Source organism: Pogona vitticeps, chromosome 2 (assembly GCF_051106095.1).
Source record: "Pogona vitticeps strain Pit_001003342236 chromosome 2, PviZW2.1, whole genome shotgun sequence".
In the NCBI taxonomy this organism is placed as follows: domain Eukaryota; kingdom Metazoa; phylum Chordata; class Lepidosauria; order Squamata; family Agamidae; genus Pogona; species Pogona vitticeps.
In genome coordinates this window covers 98684980-98708466 of record NC_135784.1, presented here as the reverse complement: position 1 = coordinate 98708466, position 23487 = coordinate 98684980, and the positions used below count along the sequence as shown (strand labels likewise).

At 40.0% G+C, this 23487-nt stretch overlaps 1 protein-coding gene across 2 annotated transcripts in view; it reads left to right on the top strand.

Moving 5' to 3' along the window:
• Nucleotides 1-23487, top strand: part of SPOCK1 (SPARC (osteonectin), cwcv and kazal like domains proteoglycan 1) — a 646684-nt gene that overhangs the window by 532405 nt on the left and 90792 nt on the right. The window lies entirely within an intron of this gene.

The following is a 23487-nucleotide window of genomic DNA, read 5'->3' as shown; positions in this document are numbered from 1 at the left end:
AAGAACTTCTATGCAGTTAATCCCAGACATCCGCTTTTCCTGTGGCATGAAGTCCCAGTATGGAGAAGTAATTAAGAGATTGCTTTGAGTATGTATGAAATGGCCTTGATAGACACAATCTGAAATAAAAATTGACTCTAGGTTGTTAGAGCTTAAGCATCTACATGGATGCCTTCAAGCTGCAATATTAAAGACTAGTGCATGGACTCATTACTGGTCAAGAGCAAGTTGGGGGGGCATTCTGAGAAGGGGGTGCAATTTGGCTGCATTCCTTACGGTGATCCAAAGTGTTGCTGAGGTAAGTGCTGTTGCTGCTCTTGCAGTTCTCTTGTGCCGGAAGGCCCTAATTGTTGAAAGTCTGTTTGTGACACAGGAAATCTTGTGCAACTTGGAGCCTATTTTCTGTTGTGTTTTTGCAACCTTGCATGCTGCCTTTGATATAGCTTTGGGTGAAGGGGACCTTTCCGGGCTGGGGTGACTGTCAATTTATCCAGCACTAACCAATAGTTTCCTCCTGCGTCTGATTTCAAAGAGAGCTCTGCCTCTCTACTGTGAGCTTTTTCCCTGTCTCTTGAGTCTGTTGAAGTCTGTTGTTGAAGGCAGCCATGCTTGTTAGTGTTCTGTTTGATCTGTTCACAACTATAAGTAAAGAAAGTAGTTTGTATTCTTTCTGTTACTAATGTCGCAGAGTGAGCTATTGAGATTGTAAGTGCCAGTTGATAAGAAAAAGGGGTGGATTACTGTGAGGAACTTGAAGCTGTTCTGCTTTGTAAATCCCTGCACTGCTGCTGCACAGCTAGAGGAATATAACCAGAAATTCAAAATTCTGCAACCTTATCCTGGGAGAAAGGGATGTGGTATTTCCGAGGCAAAAAGCAAAACTATATAGCCCGATTTAGCAGTGGCTGTTCAGTAACAAAGTGCTGAGTTCACAAAACATTCTCCTGCTACACATCTTTGATGCAGCTCTTGCAGCACTTAATTGCAAGCCTTCTGAAACGAGTGAAATGGCTCAACAATATTGCTTGGTGGATTGAGGCTCATGTTGACAGAAGGGAAAACCAGTCTAATAATTACTTTAATGATATTGTTCTCTATTACAATAGCATCCAGTCTCACAAAGCCATTCACGTAATTATTATTACGTCACTTAAATTGTAAGATAGTGAAAAGGAAAAATAAGTGCAATGACTAGTATTTTGTCTTCTCTGGCATTCTACATGAAAATCTGTAAGGAGATAATATTATCTGGTGTATATGTTTTTAAAACTGAATGTTGCTCAGTCCTTTAAAAAGCAATGATTTTGAATTAATACAGAATTATAGATGACATGGTGGGGCTTTTTTAAAAGTGGAAACAAATGCTTCATTTCCCCCCTCCATTCCCCCTACTTGTAACACATACTTATGTTTATCAAAACATTTTCTGTGCTACATTACTGAAAATAGCAAGTCCTTCTTGCTGTTCTGATGATAATTTACACCTATGCTATTGAAAGCATAGGCTTCCTGGTAGTCAGCATTAATGTTTCCTGTCCCTTCAAGCAGTGTACCCACTTTTCTAAAAGATATTTATCACAGAAAATCATTCAGCACGGCAAGGTGTGGAATATTGACACTATGGTTATTTATTACTTTAAATGGTGCTGGAACATTTTTTTTAATAAAAAATGGCCATTTAATAAGGACTGCACTTGATCGAAGCCCTTGTTCTAAGGAGGATGAATCACAGACCAGCACTAACCCTTCTTTTGATCAGCACACTATTTAACAGCACAATGTCCCACAACCAAAGTGCTGATGCAGTTAGTAAATAACCAACAGTGCTTTGGGTTCTCATGTTCAACACTCAGTATTATGAAACTGATCCAGTTTCTTTCTTGTTCTGGTGTGGAGATAGAAACCCATGGCTTCCGTCTATCCTGATGTATTGTAATTGTGTAAGGTTCCTACCCCTTTGGGGGAAAAGAAAGATACATTACTAAAAGCTTTTGGCTGGGTACATATATTGCCTGAAAAAAAGACACAAGGAGTACGACCAAGTTTCTGCCAGCCTTTATGCTAGTTGTTACCAGTTGAGTTTGATTGGTTGCAATAGGAAGTTACCAGGAATAATGTCAAATGGCATTCATATAGCATCATTTTAAAAAACCCTCTAAAACTGCATGAAATCATAAATTATAAAGAAATAATAGTTTTGATTATTCAATGTCTTTCTTTGCATGTTCACAGAACATGAGGTGCCATAATGTTTTTGTCTGTTTTCTTTCTCTTTTTTCTTTTAAATGGTATCCAGGAAAACATCATCAGAAACCTTTATTATGTAGAGTTGGAAGGGAATCTATATCACTCTGTAGCATATTTCACAAACACCTCTTAGGAACCTTTGGGCAAGGTGCTAGACTAAACTTTCAAAGAGAAATTTCTCAAGGGGTACTTAATTTAGTTTCCTAGTGGTATTTCCCAGTACTCACTGATGTAGGCATCTGGCTACAGAGCCAGAGGTTGGGAGTTCATTTCCCCACTTGACAGGGACTGGACGTGGGTCCCTTCTAGCTCTGCAGTTCTAAGATTAAAGAACAACGTTGCAAATGAAAGAATGACTCTTAAAGAAGGGATGGCTGTTTCAAAGACATATTCCTTGGAAGTGGTAAGTGATCAGTACACACGACAATCTTTTTTTATGGCCTTCTGTAACTTCTTGCCGTCAGAACTCGTAGCAGGAAGCACTACTTTCCCCTTTCTGACTTTACTTTCTTTAGTGTTTATCAGTTGTGTTATGCTGTTTAAAAATATCAGCATCTGTTTCACTGGGTTTTCAATTCCACTGATACATGCTGTGACACAGCTATAATAAACTTCATGTGAAAACAACAACAAAGGTTTAGTTTAGTTGCTAGGCATATGTGCTTGTGGATTATAGCCTGTTTCATCAACTGAAAAGATTGCCTTAGTTGGCAGATAATTATACAAACTGGTTACCTTTTTACCCTGGTTCCACTAAAAAAAAAGTACTGTGGCATTCAAGACAACAACATGTAGGGAAAGGAAGTAGATATTAAAGGAGCTGAACAAAAGATTGATTTGTGCTGGCCAGGGTTTCCAGAGTTGGGGTCCAAGAACAGCTGGGTTATCCCAGGTTGAGAGCCCTAGATGGACTCTTGTGGGTCAGGGATTTGAATCAAGAGGGCCAAACAAAATAGTGATGCAAGGGAGGAAAACATGGCTTTTATGAGTATTCATTGGATGCAGAAACACAGGAATCCCTGTGTACAGTGGGGTCTTGACTTGAGAACTTAATCCGTATTGGAAGGCGGTTCTCAAGTCAAAAAGTCTGTAAGTCAAGTCTCCATTGGCCTACAGTGCATTGAAAACCAATTAATCCCGTAACAGGCCGTTTTTGTTCCATTTTGGTTTTTTTCTGGTCTGTAAGTCAAATCTCAGTCTGCAAGTCAAACCTAAATTTTGCGGCCAGAGAAGTCTGTAACTCAAAAAGTCTGTAAGTCAAGCCGTCTGTAAGTCAAGGGTCCACTGTAAATGATTAACATGTAGTGAGATAAAAATTCTTTGTCCCTGTTCAAGCCATACAAGAGTTAGAACTGAACCTCAGTATAAATTCTTGTCCAGCTGTATCCTGTTGGAATCTGCCTTTGAATTCCTTTTTCTTTTACTTAGCCAAGGGGAATCAGTAGCCCTCTCCATGCTTCTGGATCGTACTGCCCATTGTTCTAACCATTGGCCATACCAGTTGGAAAAAAGAGTTCTGGGCCCTGAAGCCTATTTTGTGCCACAGGTCACCATACCTAGGGTGAGCCAGAGGATTTGATGACCTTACAAAAAGGGCATATAGAAAGAAAATAAATAAATATAATTCATGTGGACTAAATGCTAAAAACTGACTGCAATTCCAGCCCTATCTTGTGCCACTGTACTCAAACAGGGCTTAAGAGTCACTAATATTGCTTCATCCCTCCATGTGCAAGGAAGAATTCTTCACAGTTACTCATAAACGCATTTCAGATAAAAATAATCTTACTAGTGGAGCTTAAATCCCAAACGGAAGATAATGATAGTGTTGGAGTTGATACAGTACATTCAAGGGAGAGATGTGAAAAGCTGTTGCTCTTTTTTCCAGTCAGTTAGTCAGTTCCTCCCCAGCATTCCAATTTCTATATAGCTTGTATTGTATGTTTTAAATGCTTCTCATATATATACTAAAGTGCTTCTGTATATATTTTAAATACTGTACATGCATTTTTAGTTATGTGCATTTTTCAATGTATACATTAAAATATTTACTAGCATCTGAAACGAATGTATTTTAGAAGCAAGAAGCATTCTGTAACATAAGAATCTGAGGAAGTTTTTGTTGTTGTTGTTGTTGTTTTAGTATGGAAATCTCACAGATTTCTCTTTCATCCCATATTCAGTTTCATCTAGTATAGGTAATTTTATCCAATTCACCTGATATGGCCCTGGCTGCCAGATGGGCGGTATATAACTCAAATAAATAAATTAATGTGTAAATACTGCAGGAAAAAAAGAAGCAATTGAAAACTCCCCTCTTTGATTTCAGATTGTTGAGAATTTAAAGGGAATTTGTACATTTCTACATATTTTAAGGCATCATAAATGTTCAAGCTACATAATCAAAATGTTCTATAGACTACAGCATCTTTTAGTGAACTTCCATATACTAGAGCAGTGAAGTCTTGTAAAGCATAGTAGTGATCTCATAGGGAAAACTAGAATAGAATAGAATTTCTATTGAGGCACCTCCATTGCTTTATTTTGCCTGATATGGAGACCATTGTAGAGCCTCTTTGTATCTCTCCAGACTAGCTGACTTCTCATTATAGGGGTTGTTCGTGATTCAGACCATCCAACACCAAAGTGGTTTTCAGAAGACATACCTCTGGGAAGGGGATCTGCATGCTGAAGAGGGGGAATTCTTATCAAACTCATAGGTGGAAATGCTGCCTGATGGGATTGTTTTTCCTGCCAATGCTTCAAACCAGGTTAAAGATACCTCCTGTTCATAAGTACTTCTAGTGAGCAATGAGATGTACCACCAACTGGATGATGTGCATATGCAAGTCTTTCCAGCCATGTGTGAGAATCACTCTCATAATAAAGGGAAAGGTGGCTCTTAACAATGCAGCTTTTCAGTACTTGGCTTCTTCTTGGCACCCTCACAGGTGGCACCTTCTGTAACTAAGTATGAATCTAAGGGAGATACTTTAGCCAAAGGAGTCAAAGAGGTAGCCAGTTGTTTCAGAGCAAAGCAGTAATATAGATGAGGAATCAGTTTGTCCGAAGGTCTTCTGTGATACTTTGTCCCTATCTAATAGTAATGGCACTTCCATAAGAGCTCTCACAGAAACATAGCCTCTTGTTTGCTATCTCTGAGGAACATAAGTTTTCTATCTCTTTTTCCCTGCTGTTATCTTCTACTAAATGAGTGGTAGGGGTACACAACTGACCCAGAGCAATCAACTGGGCAATTAATTGGGATAGATCTAAACTACTAACAGATTTACATTTAAATGCATATCTATTTCCCATTCCTTGTTGCTTCACCTGAAATTTATACACAGATTCTACCATGTTATTTTCTTCCTTCTTTAAATCCTATTGGAAGAATAAGAAGGTCCCTGGATCTTTAAGGATCAAGCCAATATATAGTATACTGGTTTCTTGTTCCAAATGTCTGGTCATTGCAGAAAAATGCAATGTTGACAATTGTTCTTGCTAACTGTTATGCACTGAAGTGCACAAACTATCCATAGTGGACTGACTCCTATTGTTCATGCCCTACTGTCTGCCTTTTCCCATTGATTTGTGAGTCAACTGCCTTTAATGAGCAGATCAATAATAGTTAACTCTTCTCCTTTTGATTTCAATGGACTGTCTTTAATCAGCATTATTTGTCTCCCATCCATCCAGAATACTGTAAAAGTCTTTGCTCTAATTCAGAATCCAGGAAGAAAGAATTTCCCAGACGTGAAATGAAAATGTCATGCCCTGGAATACTGAAGGATAATACAAACCTTTAGAACTTCTGCTAGGAAAACTTTTGACAGCTAGTAGAGCACCAGCTTTATCATTTAATTGTAGGCATAAGTGAATGCAGGGAAAGCCTTGCATATAATCCACACCAACTTTGTCTCGGTTCTTTGATCGTTTCCCTTTCAATACTATTGTTATATGAAACATTATAAAATTACTTTTGTCTCCACTCCTTTACTCGTTTTAATTGCCTGATACTGGCAATCATCAAATTATCTTCTGCAAACAGATGATCAATTTTTGAACAGTCCAAATGCCAAAGCAATACAACAGCAGCGTGGCTGCGTAAATCAATAGGGCTTTCAAGACATGGCTCAAATTAATTAACAGACTTTGTAGTATCCAGCTGTCCTTCTGATAAAAATGCTGCGAAAACACTTTAACAGCAAGTTCTCAGTTCTAAGTTTGTGAGATTTAAAATATGACCTAAGAGCCGTAAGCTTTCAGTTCTATGAAAACACTTTCCAGGGTCTAAGTCAGGGTTGGGCAACCTCCCGGGCTCAGGAGGAGGGGGTCTCATCATCTAGTTCCACACTTGCTGCCACAAATCTGCCATCTCTGATGTTTATACCAGCACCTTGCTTCTCCAACACAACTGCATTCTTAGTGGCTTATGGCAACATGATCCTGCTTGGATTTTACCAGCAAGAGAACCCTCAGTAAGAGCAGGGACCAGTGGGGTGGGGCAAAAATCGTTGGGCGAGGACAGGAAAGGACACATGGCTTGGCTGTTGCCCACCCCTGTACTAGGTAGAGCCTCTCCCAAAAATGTCTTTTCCATTCACCTCTTCCTTGTGTCAAAATAATAACTATTCTCTGCCATTGGGAGACACAAAGCAGTCTGGCTAGCAAGCTGCACAAGGCACAGTATAATATACAAACAACTTTAAAAATCCTATTTTTTAAAAAATGCCAATATATAATACAAAGCAATCAATATATAAGCAGGAAAATAGGTAGACAGTTGCCTTTATCCCAGGAGCATCAAATTACGATAACATATGGAATCTAGCAAGATGAATGGAGTTCTACAACTGAGTGATGCCACCAAAAAAGGAAAAGGCCCTTTAATTTAGGATTGCAAGTCTTCAATTGTTTCATTGTTACAAGTATGAATGAAAAATCTGAAAACCTTTTCCCCCCCACTAAGTGAAATTATAAGACTTTTTGTGCACGTTTGAGAAACTTTTGGGGAGGCGAATATTAGATGAAATTGTTTCTTTGGGAGGGAAATTGCATTGTATGTTAAATCCTTATATTAATAGAAGGCTCGTAAAAAAATTTTGCTAAAAAACCCCCACATACTTTAAAAAAATAATGCTGCTTTAAAATCCATTGTCTTTACACATGCACAACCAAAACCACACAGTGATTTTTTAAAAAATCCATATTTCATTAAGAATGAGGAAAAAAGCTGAGGTTTTGTTATATCTATAATTTTCACGTACATTCATTTATATGGATCTAGAAACAGAATGTTGTTAATTTAACTATATTATCATTTCAGCATTGTTTGACTGCCTGATTGTAATAGCTTCACATGCCTTGGAATGATGCAATAAATAGCAACTGTAGCAACATGCATTTTTTATTTTACCATCGCACTTTTCCAGATTTCCCATATTTCAGCGTAATCTTTTCTGACTATTCCAAAAGCTAAGAAGAAAACTCAAGGGCCCAGAAATTCTTACAGCTTGGATAGAGTTTATAAAAATTAATTCCTAATTCCAGAATATTATGAATGTTTTCTCCTAATCTTCATGCAACTGCAACTTTGTCTGTGCCTGGCACGGCAATTTGTCAAAATATTGGCAAAAATAATATTCACTCGAAAACAGATCCTCTAAATGCTCTCTTCTTCTAAGTATATGCCATTGTAGGTGTTTTATTCTGGAACGCTTGCTCCCTAATAAGCTTTACTGAGTTCGAAACATAAACCTGGACTCAATCCTACCCTTTTTAATGCCTTTTTTCCCAGAGGGGATATAAATATTTTATGAAAGGAATAAATTAAAATAGTTTTGTTTACTTTCAAATGCCTTCATACGAGCTGTTTTGCTCAGTATGAATGGAACTATCTTTTACAGCATGAAACAGAAGAGAGAAGTGTGCCAGGCAGGACCTACTTTGCATTTTGATCTCTCTCAAAAGGTTTTTGGAGTTAGCTTGGCAGCAATGTTTATACCAGATCAAAGCGCACCTTATACTGAGGATTTTCCCTTCCCACTGACAAGGCCATCATTTTAGCAGCATACCCTTCTTTTGACCTGATCAAACCCCAGAGGCCACACGGCATTCTCTTCACTCATTCTGCAGAACCGAAAGCAAAAGGACTGAAAACTGACAATGTTGTATACACATGCACAAAGAAGTTTGGAATATGAAAATGTTTCTGTGAACATGAACATTCAACAGGTGCATTAGACTAAGAACTGTGACTGGCTCCATCTTCTTGCTGAGTTGCCCCCTTGGTGACTAGTTTGCGTTTTCCTGTGCCTGGTATGGAGAAAAAGGATCATCATCATCATCATCTTAGAATGGTAGAGGTGGAAGGGACTCTATGGATCATCAAGTCCAGCCCCTGTCAAGGAGGCACAGGGGGGAATCAAATTCCCAAGCTCAGGATTGACAGCCAGAGACCTTAACCTCTAAGCTATTCAGAAGTAATTCTTTGTAATTGGTTTTTTAAAGGCATGTGACTAGTCCTAGGATATTCAGAGCTTATGATTTCATAAAGGGGTTTCTTGCTTACATACGTACATGGATTTCATATATTTGTTGGAGGGGCAGGATTGACTCTGATCCTGGGTCCTTGGTAAGACACAATTCCTGGTCAGGGTGCACCAGGAACCTCTTCCTCTGCAAAATCCAACAATTTTCCTCCAAAGCTGGTTCACAGTAGGAGGAAGGGGAGGTGCATGAAAGAGGTATTGTGCCCTGAAGTGTCAGGCTTCATAAATCTTAGTTTAGGAAAGGAGGGACTGAGCTTCTGTGCATTCACAGGATAACTGTTCCCTACAGTAGAGATTCTCATGAGAAACTGAGTATCTCTCTCTCACACACACACACACACACACACACACACACACAGAGAGAGAGAGAGAGAGAGAGAGAGAGAGAGAGAGAGAGAGAGGTATGTAGAAATTGGGATATAACATCATCTGCCTACTATGAGGTATCAGTTCATAAAAGTGAAAGATCAGCTCATGATATTTATGCATGATAATGGCTGTTGGAAGATAGATAACAAGGCAGAAGGGAAACTTATTGTTGAGATTTGCTCAAGGAATGAAACACTGTTGTTGTTTAGTCCTTAAGTTGTGTCTGACTCTTCATGACCCCATGGACCAGAGCACACCAGGCCGTCCTGTCTTCCTCTGCCTCCTGGAGTTGGGTCAAATTCATGTTGGTCGCTTTGGTGACACTGTCCAACCATCTCGTCCTCAGGGCACTCAGGGTTGATTTCCTTTAGAATTGATAGGTTTGTTCTCATAGCAGTCCAGGGGATTCTCAAGAGTCTACTCCGGCACCACAATTTAAAAGAATCAATTCTTCTGGTCCATAAAGAAATTCAGCACAGAGTGCTGTCCTCTGAAGATGCCGGCCACAGAGACTGGCGAAACGTTAGGAAGAACAACTTTCAGAACATGGCCAAAGAGCCTGAAAAACCCACAACAACCAAAAGTCAGCCTTCTTTATGGTCCAGCTCTCACTTCCATACATTGCTACTGGAAAAACCATAGCTTTGACTATGCGGATCTTTGTTGGCAAGGTTATGTCTCTGCTTTTTCAGATGCTGTCTAGGTTTATCATCGCTTTCCTCCTAGGTGTCTTTTAATTTCGTGGCTGCTGTCACCATCTGCAGTGATCATGGAGCCCAAGAAAATAAAATCTGTCACTGCCTCCATATCTTCCCCTTCTATTTGCCAGGAGGTGATGGGACCAGTGGCCATGAGCTTAGTTTTTTTTTTTTAATGTTGAGCTTCAGACCATTTTTGTGCTCTCCTCTTTCACCCTCATTAAGAGGTTCTTTAATTCCTTCTCACTTTCTGCCATCAGAGTGGTATCATCTGCATATCAGAGGTTGTTGATATTTCTTCCGGCAATCTTAATTCCGGCTTGGGATTCCTCCAGTCCAGCCTTTCGCATGATGTATTCTGCATATAAGTTAAATAAGCCGGGGGACAATATACAGCCTTGTCGTACTCCTTTCTCAATTTTGAACCAATCGGTTGTTCCATATCCTGTTCTAACTGTTGCTTCCTGTTCCACGTATAGATTTCTCAGGAGATACATAAGGTGGTCAGGCACTCCCATTTCTTTAAGGACTTGCCATAGTTTGCTGTAGTCCACACAGTCAAAGGCTTTTGCATAATCAATGAAGCAGAAGTAGATGTTTTTCTGGAACTCTTTGGCTTTCTCCATAATCCAGCACATGTTAGCAATTTGGTCTCGTGTTCCTCTGCTCCTTCGAAATCTAAGGTATAGGAGATCAAATCCTGAGGGCCAAATAAAGGATTTAAGATAGTGTTTTGCTGAAGGATTTAAGGATTAAAATTTTAGTCCTGTCATATTTAAATATTTCAGTGCTGAGGTCTAACTGCATTAAAAATGTCATTATGTAGCACTATAAGAGCATGTCACTGATAAAATTAGTGCCAAGATATATCATGTCTGTGATTTGAAGCAGTTGAGCACTGAACAGATGCTGGCTCATAAAAAGTTTATTATGAAGAATGAATTATTTTTGTAGTTATAAAACTTAATACTTTTCTGTTTATTACATCGTAGTGTTTTCTTTTGATTTGATTTGTTAAAGCCTGTCCTTCATAGTCTTTCTGCTCTCTATCATAATAATGGTTTATTCCAATGATCCAAATGATTATGCTAAACTAATATCTTCAACAATTCAGTCATTATTTTTGGAGGACTCAATTTAAATTGGTGTGACATTTTTGCTGCCTTATAATTGCTGGGTTTATTGGTAAAGCTATTTGGAAGCATGTATCGTCCTACACTGGAAGGACAGATCCTGAAGCTGAGGCTCCAAGACTTCAGCCATCTCATGAGAAGAGAGGACTCCCTGGAAAAGACCTTGATGTTGGGAAATTGAAGGCAAGAGGAGAAGGGGACGACAGAGAATGAGATGGTTGGACAGTGTCTGCGAAGCAACCAACATGAATTTGACCAAATTCTGGGAGGCAGTGGAAGACAGGAGGGCCTGGGTGCTCTGGTCCATGGGGTCATGAAGTTAGTCGGACACGACTTAATGACTAAACAACAACAATCTTAGATTAATTGTCTTTCCCATTTACATTATCATTCAGTTAAGCAACACCTTAAAACTCTTCTTGACCCTGAAACCTCTTGAAGGCATAATAAAAAGATTAAATGTACTCTTTCTTGTTACCAAAATGCCATTTACGACTTTGTAGCAATGCACTTAATTATTAAGAAGCTCATTCCTCACATCATAATGGCAGCTGGCATGGGGGAGGAATATAAATAAAATTATAGTATCACACCATACTTTTACAGGAAACAAATTAAGACAAGTGCAGTGAAATTATTCCAAGGAGAAGAAAAACTTACTGAGTGCTGTACAAACCCTTATGTTTGTTAGCAGCTTTGAAGGTATATTTATTTCAGGCAGGTAAGGATTTGCATAATTCAGTCAGACTGGATGATACAAACAAGTTATGTTGTCAGAAGCTGAAAGAACATTTGTCTTCCCAGTAAGTGAATCCTTCAAAGCCTTCATTTGAGCAATCAGACATACAAATGAAGTCTGTGCTTACTCTTGGTCACTAATCACAAAGCAAAGCAAACAAATTTGCAAGCCACAAGTGAGAAAAGCTTGAATGTTGACAAATATATTTCAAGCAGGTAATGAACTTCCACTTTTAGCAGCATGCTATTTGTATCTAGTAGTTTTACCCTGAGTTATAGCCAAGGCCAGAAATATCCTGAAGTGTGACGACTTGTTTCATGGGAGGGTGAGCTCAGAAAGTAAGTCCCATTCTGTTCAGTCGGATGCACTTCCTAATAGACACATTTAGGACTGCAGCCTAACATAGGTAGGTATATATTCAGCTTTGGCAAAGTTAACTCCAGAACTCATTACTCAATATTCCTTGAGATGGACTTAAGGGAAAAGTTCTCGGTACCTGGCCTTAGGAACTCACAAACCAGCTAGATCAGTCCCTTTTACCAACCTCTAGAGATTCTTTCTTTGAGAACCCTAACAAAAATGAGGACCCACCCATAATGAAAAACTGCCCGCTGTAGTGGTCACAAAATGAGAAGGCTAATAGTTTCGATGATTAGAAGTAATTAAGAAAGAAATTAACTTTAGAGAGAGAGAAGTTAATTAAGAGAGTCACACACAGAGATGTCTGCCAGAAGAGTCTTCCACACACACCTAGGGCAACGCCCCCAGGAGGGCTCCTTTTTATTAAGCTTACAGACTGTTGATAGTACAGTGGTGCCCTACATGACGACAATAATCTGTCACGTGAAAATAGCTGTTTAGCGAAATCGTCGTCATGCGAAAACCCTTTCCCCATTGGAATGCATTGAAACCTGGTTTAATGCATTCCAATGGGGAAAATACCTCGTCGTCCAGCGAAGATCGCCCATAGGGAAGCCATTTTGCGAGCGCCAATCAGCTGTAAAAATGGCTGCCCTGCGAAGCATGGGTCCGGAAAACACAGGGTAGCCATTTTGCGAAGCTGAAAAAATTGTCATCTTGCGAACAAACAGTTCGCGAAGCACGGACCTAATCGATGTCCAGCGAAAATCCCCCATAGGAATTACTGTTTTGCGAATCGCTATAGCAATCGCAAAAAGTCATCGTTATGCAGATTTGTCATTTAGGGGGGTTGTTGTTTAGCGAGGTACCACTGTATACTGAAAGGGCACAGTTACATAATGCCAACTAGGATTGGCCAAAGAAAGGCTTTGAAGTTAGCTCTCTATCTCTATGAGAAAGAGGAAGAATAGGTAGCTGCTCCTCCCTCTCAGAAGCAGCTGCATCATATCCAGGAGAGTATGCTCTGTACTGAAGAACAGGTAACAACTAGCAACCTTGGGATGCCCACACCCAGCTCAACAGTCTGGAATAGGATCAGAAGGGTTTTGTCTTACTGACTTGCCTGCAGCTTGTAGAACAGCCATCACCGTGCCAATGAGATTTTTATTTCAATTTTGATCTGTTAATATAATTGTCAGAAGTACTACAGTTAATAGGAACTACAGTTAATAGGAATACACCCCATACCTTGTGTTACTGTATGCATCAGCTCTGCAGCATTGGGCTCAGGAGATACAGCTTCAATAAAAATAAGATTTAGAACTTTTGACTATCAAGTGATGATTGGATTTGACTCTCCATCTATGATCATTATAATTTTTCTACTTAATTTCCTTTTTTTTCCTGAGAAAAGCACCTGAGGACAAACTGTGCCACATGTGAGCCAATTCTAGCAGCAGGAAAGAAACACAAAGATGAGGAACAGTATGAAAATAAAAGCTATTGCTGTTATTTTTATGGGGATTTTGCATAGAGATCTGCTTTACTGGAATATTATTGCAGAGATTTGAAACAATCCTTCATGCCCTTCAAAGATACCTCAGTTCAAAGTCTTGGTTCAGTGAGATTCTCAGAGGCTGACCTCTAAAGGAATAGGTTTATCAAGAATTATATTTGGGTTGGGGTTGATGAGTAGATGTGCCATGTCTTGTTTGAGAAGCAGTCTTATAGACTGCAGTTTTGAAAGCTTAGTTTTTAAATACAAGAAGCAATAACTGGAGAGGTTTTTGCAGACATAAAATGACTTCTGTATGATTTGAGGATGATCCACCATCTTGCTAGGTCTATCAGTGGCCTATATATAGATATAGATATAGATATTTATATGTATATCTATATATCTATATGTATATCTGTATATCTATATCTATATGTATATCGATAGATCGATAGATCGATAGATCGATCGATCGATCGATAGATCGATAGATCGATCGATCGATCGATCGATCGATCGATCGATAGATAGATAGATAGATAGATAGATAGATAGATAGATAGATAGATAGATAGATAGATAGATATAGACCTAAGATATATATAGTGGTGTGTGTGTGTGTGTGTGTGTGAGAGAGAGAGAGAGAGAGAGTGTGTGTGTTTAAGCACAAGCAAACAAACAGATGCAAAGTTTTCCTTTCAATATACAAGCAAATTCTTTACTTCAGGGCCAGCAAAATTAGATACGGTGCAGATGTGCTACCCTGACCTATTCTGAGAAATTGCTATTTGTTAGAGCTTAATGCCTGGGGCACTATCTCTGTCATGCTATCTAAGAAGAAATATTTTTAGCTAACCAGTTATCTCTGCATCTGTACTTGAGCTGCAGGGCTATCAGCAGAAGTGCAGACTGTACAAGAAGACCTACAGTTGCCCTGAGAATCAGCAGGATGATTGCATCCTCACTTCTGATCATGATGACAAAATTTCTGTTCTTAAATAAAAGCAATTGGTTGGCTTTTTTCCTTCAGCCCGCCAGAATCTACTCTGTATCTCACTGTAGCATGCTATAAGAATTCATTTTTTGTTCACTGACTTTTCTATTGATTTGATTTGATTTGTATCCTGTAAGGTGATGGCACAGAGAGATTGAACTGAGCCTAGGTAAAGGAGCAGCCTCCTGCTTCTGGCCTACACTGTTGTTGTTGTTGTTGTTGTTGTGCTATTACCAAAAGAATTTTCCTGCCTATGTAGGCAGGAAAATAGGGTTGACAACTGCAACAATGGTGGGCATCTGTCATGTTACGCCTGGAAAGCAGATGTGGAGAAGTATGTATCAAGCCAGATGCTATTGAACTGTAGCTGCCATCAGCCCCAGCTGGCTTAATGGTGAGGAATGACGCTTTAAAAAATAGTGGATAATGCAAGTGCAGTCCATCTAGAGGGCCAATATCTATCTGGAGGAGCACAGTTCTAGGACAACTTTTAAAAACAAAACAACTTGAGAATACAGCAGCTTCAAGCGACTGATATCAACTCTCACATACCTATGCCACCAATTTTTGGACTTTTGTCTCCAATTTTTCTGCACTGTGGATCATGCTAAGACGAGGAAGTGGAATTTTCTCCACGAGAGCTTGCAATTTGATTCTTTAGAGGTCTAATAAAAGATATCACCCACTCTTACATTTTTAAAAACTGGTATCAGTTTAGTAGTTGCTGCAGTTTATTGACCACTATATATTCCTACCCTAACTAGCATTTTCAGTTAATATTGTTATCCAAACTTTCCAGAGTGATGAGATAATTGCCACCTGCTTTTTGTCCTTCACCTTTTCAGTCCTGTGAAAATAACAGGAAATCCACTAGGGGATTTCAGTGATGAAAGCAGAGTGAAGCCTCCTCTGGCAATTGGATATTTTGCCTTAGCGGAGCCATTGCTGCTTGGAAGAGAAATTGGCTGCCCTAGGGAATATGTGGGCAATAAAGAAATAAAGTCACAGATAGAGTTGTATAAGAGCACATAAAAACTCACCCCTTTCATTAGAGTCATCTTTGAGGGAAGTACAAAAGTGAATGACTCACTAGTGGCATGACTGTTATATTTGTTTAACTCATTTGACAAATCCACGCTCCTTTTAAAACTACTTATTTCCCTGAGGATATGAGCAAAGAGTTCTGTCTCACAAGCCAAGTGTGCCAGCTTGTAACAGGATTAAATGAGCCTTTTCCATGGGACTGAAGTATGAAAAATGCCCTTAGCAGTAGGTCAGGGTGCAAGGAAGAACTCCGGAGAAATCAAGCTGTCCAAGGGGCTGTAGTGTTAAACATTGCCAGAAGACCTCTGTGTTCAGAGCTGCTTAAAGGATTCAGGGATTTACAAACCACACATTCCCTCAGGAACTGTGTAAAAATGTCCTCTGAATATCCTGGCCTTAATAAGTTTGTACTAAAAGTGAGAATATTAGTTATTGTGACTAGTTGCCACATTTCCTTATCAATTAGATTACCTACTTTTCATGCAGATGTGATTCCAAACTCTTTAATGGGATCAGGGCACTGACCAGCTGGGTCTCTTGCCTTAATCTTCCCCTTTCCCCTCATGTTGGATAGGGAGGAAGAGCCTCACCGTTCCGAGGTTAAACTGCAGTACTGAGGCCAAAAACTCTGCTCATGACCTACACTCAACCCAGCAGATTCAGGTAGCTGGCTCAAGATTCATTCAACCTTCCATCCTTCTGAGGTCAGTAAATTGAGTACCCAGCTCGCGGGGGGGGGGAATGGGTAGCCTGCATAATTAAATTGTAAACCGTCCAGAGAGTACTTTAAGCGCTATGAGGCAGTATGTAAGCAGCATGCTTGGCTTTTGCTTTGTAAATTTCCCACCCAACAGAAAAAGCTTTGGTTGTAAAGATACAACATGTGGAAGAGGGACAGGCAGAATAATTTATCCCTTTCCCCTCATGTTGGATAGGGAGGAATCAAGCAGGAAACTGACAGAGACAGGGTGTAGTTACACTATGGAATTCAGAGGCTGTAACAAATCAGCTGTTTGGTGAGATTTAAAAGAGGACTGGGCAAATTCACTGCCGATGGGGCTATTGTTGCCTAATAGTTAGAGTAGATCTATATACTTTCTCCTATTCAAAAGGCAGTATTTATTTATTTATTTATTTATTTTATTTATTTTATTTTTACCCCGCCCCTCTAGACCATGTCTACTCGGGGCGGCTTACAAAATAAAACAGAACAGTATAAAAATATATAAATCATAAAATTACAATTACAATTTCAATGTAAAACAATTAATTTAAAGAGAGGATTACCAAGATGGAATAGCAAAGAAAAGAAAAAAGGAGAAAGACTTAATTGACTGGAGGGAAGGCCTGCTTGGATAACCAAGTTTTAACTGGCTTTTAAAAACACCCAGCGAGGGTGCCAGCCGAATTTCTGTTGGAAGGGTGTTCCACAGCCGAGGAATACAGTATGCCTCTGTATCTCAGGCGCTGGAGATCTCATGCAAGAGGGTGACCATGCACTGATGTTCCGTTCACAGGAATCTCTCAAGCAATTGATTGGCTACTTCTTAAACATTATGGTGGATTAGATCCAACAAGGGTCTTCTTCAGGTTTGCCTGGAATTTCTGAACATTAAAGAATTCTCTGGCAAGAGGCTGTGCTTAGACATTGGGGTGCTACTCAACCACAAGCAGGTGGCTTTGCCATTTAGTCGTGTCCGGCTCTTTGTGACCCCATGGACCAGAGCACGCCAGGCCCTCCTGTCTTCCACTGCCTCCCGGAGTTGTATCAAATTCATGTTGGTTGCTTCGCAGACACTGTCCAGCCATCTCATCCTCTGTCGTCGCCTTCTCCTCTTGCCTTCACACTTTCCCAACATCAAGGTCTTTTCCAGGGAGTCTTCTCTTCTCATGACGCTATGGATTAGTGAGCTCTAAAAGGTCATTGAATTAGTGAGCTCCTATCATTAGCAGACCTACACAGCTCTTGCAAACTAAAGGCCATAGGTTCCTTTATATAATTTTATTTCTTTATTTCTTCTATTTCACTTCATTTTATGTCTTCCTCTTTTCCTACTCCCTTCCACTTTTCCTAATGAATCTTATCTTCTCCTGGTATGTCCAAAATATGATATGGATGTTATTTTAGCTTCTAGCAAGACTTCAGGCTTTGTTTTATCTAGAACCCATGTATTTATCTTTTAGGCAATTCACTGTGTTAAAAAAAACCCTTCATTCAGCTCCACAATTTGAATGAATCTGTTTTCCTCTCAGCTTTCTTCATTGTGCTGTTTTCACATGTGTACATAGTAACTGGGAATACCATAGTATGGATGATGTTGACATTCTCCAGGCATACATCCTTATGCTTGAGGATATTTTCTAGTTCCTTCATACTTTGGCAAGTCTTTGTTGTCTGATTTCTTGGCTGCAGTCTCTGTTTCAGTGATGATTCCATCCTTATCAGTTTTGATGTTTTCATTGTTAAAATCATAGTTGTGTAATTTTCTGTAGAATTAAAGAATAATCAGAAAAAGACTTACAGAATTACAGAAGAACATTTTTGTATTCTTTCTGTTCAACTATAATCTTGCTTTTGCACTTTCTTCTTTAACCTTCATCAAGAATTCTTTCAAAACATTGCTGTTTCTGCCAGTAATATGGCATTGTATCCATATCTTAAATTGTTGATATTTTTTCCAGTAATTTCCACTCCACTTTCTAAAGCCAATCCAGATTTCTGTATACATTGTAAATATAAATTGAACAGATAGGTAGGTAAAATTCTGCCTTATCTGAAATCTTTCCCAGTGAGAAACCATACTGTTTCTCCATATTCTGTCCTAACATAGCTTCTTGTCCAGGGTATAGGTTATGCATCAGGACAATCACATATTGTGACACAGTAATGTATTTTAGAATTATCCAAAGTATTCATGATTCATCTAGTGAAAGGCCTTACTGTGATCTTTAGAACAGGAGGTTATTTTATTTTATAATTCTTTCATATACTCCACCAGCTGGCATATATTTGCAATATGACCTCTAGTGTCTCTTTCAGTTTCAACATCTGACAGTTCTCACTACTTATATGGCCAAAGTATTGTGGTGGCTTTGTGTAAAAACTTGAACCTCACTTTGCTTATATAGGAAATTAATGCCCTAGTCCTGTATGCACTTCAATGTTTGATGTCAGCTTTCTTTAGAATAGGAATGTATAGTCAGTATTTCTAGTCTATGGACCATTGTTTTGTGTTCTGTACTCTTGGTAGTATTTTATAATTTGAAATAGTCTTATTGGTATCCCATCTATCTTAGTTTTTCTTATTCTAGTGCTTTGAAATAATTTACCCTTCACTTTCTGAAATTGTAAGTTCTTATTTGTGGCCTCTGTGAATCACACCCTGGGTGATCCAGGGCTGTGTGGAGCCTCATTGGAAAGTTCTAGAGCTTCTGCGGTAGCAAAAAAATACATTAGAATACGCCCCTCCACCATATAAGTACCTTGGCGCCAAGGCTCCCCTTTCAGTTTCTTTCAACCGCTGTGTTGAAAGCCTCATAGTTCTGCTTCCGCAAGTAAAAGAGAAAGAGAGCTTATTCTTAATTCCTTTTTGTTTTACTTTTTTATTTTACAACTAGAATAGCTTGAATTGATTATTTTAGAGATATTTTCTTTTTTCCTTTCGCTCAACCTCCGGCTGGAGCACCGCCCCATCATTGTGTGTTTTTTCACTCCAAATTGGTTTTCTCCTATTCATGGCCTCTTTGTGCCCGTTTAAACACTGTGTCAACCTTTGCTGAATCTTTACCAGAAGATAAAAAGGTTCTAACAAGAGGGTATTTCCCTTGCCAAGCAACAGATGCTTTCTTTAAAAAATTCTCATTTTTCCATATACAGTGGACCCTTGACTTACAGACGGCTTGACTTACAGACTTTTTGAGTTACAGGCTTCTCTGGCCGCAAAATTTAGGTTTGACTTGCAGACTGAAATTTGACTTACAGACCAGAAAAAAACCAAAATGGAACAAAAACGGCCTGTTACGGAATTAACCGGTTTTCAATGCACTGTAGGTCAATGGAGACTTGACTTACAGACTTTTTGACTTGAGAACCACCTTCCAATACGGATTAAGTTCTCAAGTCAAGACCCCACTGTATCGACAATTGGCTCCTCGTAGCTCACTCCCGTCACAAGGCCCAACGAGACACTCACTTCACCCTTATCCTCCTTCACGAGGATCTCGGTCTTGCTGTCAACGTACAAAAATCAAATTTAAAACCTGCAGAGAATATTCACTATATAGGCACATGGATAGACTCCATACAAGCTCTTTCCCTGCAGACAAAAGAGAAAACTTAATTACCTTGCTTTGAGCTTTCACTCCTCATGCTATGGTACCCACCTTAACTGTACAACGTGTACTAGGCACTATGGCCTCTATTGCTTCAGTAGTATAGCATGTACATCTCAAAATGAGATCAATCTTGGTTTCTCGTCCTTTTCGACCTGCTGACAGACCGTCCTCACACTCTTTTAAGGGTCACTCCAGAACTCACCTCCCAACTCCAGTGGTGGCACTTTCCTCCCAACCTCTCTGTTGGGTGACTGTTCCGACAACCACGGCCACAAATACAGGTCGCCACCAACGCCAGCCTCACAGGCTGGGGAGCTCACTGCAAATCCCTCAAAATCCATGCCAAGTGGTCTTCCAGAGAAAAATTGCTCCACATGAACGAATTGGAGCTATTGGCAGTTATAAAAGCTTGCAACGCTTTCAGGAATCTCCTCGTTGGCAAGATGGTACAAATTGCCACCGACAACACCATGGCGATGCACTACATTCTGAAACAAAGTGGCACCCACTCCTCAAGTCTCTTCTATTTAGTGGTCAACCTCTGGGAGCGGTGCCTGGCACATCATATCTGCCTTGCGGCTTTACACATAGCTGATCACGACAATGACCTGGCGGACCTACTCAGCCACACAAATTCTCAAGCTTACAAGTGGGAGTTAGACCAATCAGTTTTTCTTTGTCTTTGCAAGCGATGGGGCAAACGAACTCTCAATCTCTTTCCCTCCCGTGTGAATCAGAAGTGCAAACAGTACTACTCCCAAGCCAGCATTGGCAAGCAATCCCAAGGAGATGCATTCATCGACCAATAGCCCAGGACCCTCACTTACATTTTTTCCAGCCTTCCCAGTCCTCCACAAGGTCATAGTTCACCTACAACAAGACAAAACCGATGCCATCGTTATAGCCCCTTGGTGGCCAAGACAACCCTGGTTCCCAGCCCTTCACAATCTCTCATCAGACATTCACCACCTCCATCGCCTGCCCCACCTCCTCACGCAGAACAATGCCCAAATACTCCACCCAGATTTACCTGTTCTGCACCTGGCAGTGTGGAGGATTCCACCTCGCTAATGAACGTTCTCCATCAAGCAAAAAAAACCCTCCACTAGGAAGGCTTACCTGTATAAATAGAACACATTCAAATCTTTCACTGAAGCTTCTTCATTGCCTTCTATCAATCCATCACTTGCCACTGTTCTACATTTTTTGCTTCATCTCAAGTCTAGTGGCCTTTCCCTCTTTTCGTTGAGAGTTTACCTCTCTGCCATAGTCTCTTAGCCTCCCAACTTTCCAGCAGCTGATTTCTTCAAACATCCAACATTGAAACGTTTTCTTAAAGGTCTGTCTCATATGTACCCATATACACATCCACCTTCTCCACAGTGGCCGTTAACACTGGCAGTACAGCAACTTACTAAAATTCCTTTTGAACCTTTAGCTTCAACTGATTTATGACTACTTACCTTTAAAACAGTTATCCTCATCACTTTCACCTCAGCTCGATGATCTAGTGATTTAGCAGTCTTACGTTATGACTATCCTTATTTACAGTTTTTTCCATACAAGGTGAAACTATCCATGGATATTTCTTTCCTCCCCAAAGTTGCATCTCATCTCCCTCAGCCATTTATCCTTCCTTCCTTTTTTCCATCACCATTGTCAACTCAAGAAAGGATCCTCCATACTCTGGATGTTAGATGAGCCCTTGCCTTTTACGTCCAATGCACCCAATCTTTTAGGCACTCACTTCACCTTTTCATAAGTCACCAGCCACCTACCAAAGGTCGTTGGGTGACGTCTCAAACTATATCTAGATGGGTCGCTTCAACCATTCACCTCGCGTATCAACTGGCACGGAGATCAGTCCCGAAGGTGATTCGACCTCACTCCACCAGGGCAGTGGTGGCCTCTACAGCATTCCTACACAGAGTACCTCTTCCAGACGTCTGCACCTCTGCCACCTGGGCACAGCGGTCCACTTTCATCCGGCATTATAGACTTGATCTCTGGCAGAAGTCTGATGCATCCTTTGGACGTGCTGTTCTAGCCTCTACCTTGGTGTGACACCCTGCCTCCCGGTAAAACAGCTTTTAGTCACCCAGAGTGTGATTCACAAAGAAGAAGGACAAGTTACCCACCTGTAATTGTAGTTCTTCAAGTGGACCTCTGTGATTCATACATCCCGCCTGTCCTCCCCATTATCATGCCATTCTGCTTAATATAGCGGCGGCTGACACAACTGAAAGGGGAGCCTTGGCGCCAAGGTACCTATACCGGGGGGAGTGGCCTATTCTAATATGTTTTTTGCTACCACAGAAGCTCTACAACTTCCGATGAGTCTTCGTGCAGGCACAGATCACCCAAAGTGTGAATCACAGTGGTCCACTCAAAGAACTACAGTTACAGGTGGGTAACCTGACGTTCTTCATCAAAAGACATTTCTGTGAAGGATTCTGCCATCCTTCTGTATTTCCTTCAGTATTTCAGTTTATTGTTTCTTGTTTACAATGGGGGTAAGGAGATAGTAATAAAGATAAATAAGAATTCCTTTTTAGAGTAAGAATGAATCACAAAGTCACTGCTATTGCAGGCATGGTACATGCAAATCTGTAAGAAGGAGTAATAAAAGCAGTATATATGGTTGCTATACCCGGAATAGTACCTTAGGTTTTGGATGCAGATTTTTGCAGAACTAATTGAACCTAAATGGTCCTCAAAGGAGCCAAGCAAAAATGGAAATGAGGGTAAAGTGATTAGATGTTACAATGATGGCTGTAAAGTGATAACTTTCAAAAGAGAAGCATAAGAATGCCATCAGCTACTTCAGTACAACAATAAAGGAAATCTCAATGAGATCATATAATTGTGTTACTAATTACATTGTTTCTTATGTTAGCACACAGGAACTCCTGTAACTTAATGTGTTTTGTATAAAGAAATTGACTTGGGAGGAGACCAAATTATAATAGTTATCATAATACTTCCACTTTTTTGTCAGTTATTCTGTGTAGTGTCTTCCCCCAGGTAATGTGAGTGATGAGTGAGTGAATGGGTTACATGGATATCTCACCATAATCACCATATTAAGTGGCATGTGTGAGTTGACCCCACTTCTGGTGCTTCTGTTAAAGCTCTTGTCAACACCCACTAAGCTGCTGTCCACAGCCCAGTTCTTATCCTCTCGCAGTGATAGGAGAGGCGTCCATCATTATACTAGTCAAAGTGTGTAGGTTAGGGGTAGTGTGGAACACACATTTCATAAGGACAGCAACTGCTTCCTGTGGCTATAACGTGCACTCACCATTCAGTTTAATTGTGCCTTCACCAATTAGGGTAACATACATGATTCTCAGTAAGCCGCTGGGCTGTCTGCCCCTCATTTCCTTCTCAGCTGTTAAGGCAGATGTTAAGCAGGTTTAAAAGGCTGTAAGGGGGGGAAGGGCAAATTGGAAGGTATCTGTGTGACCCCAAAAGTTTACTGCTGTGCTTCTCTTTTCAACTCAGACGTGAAAGTCA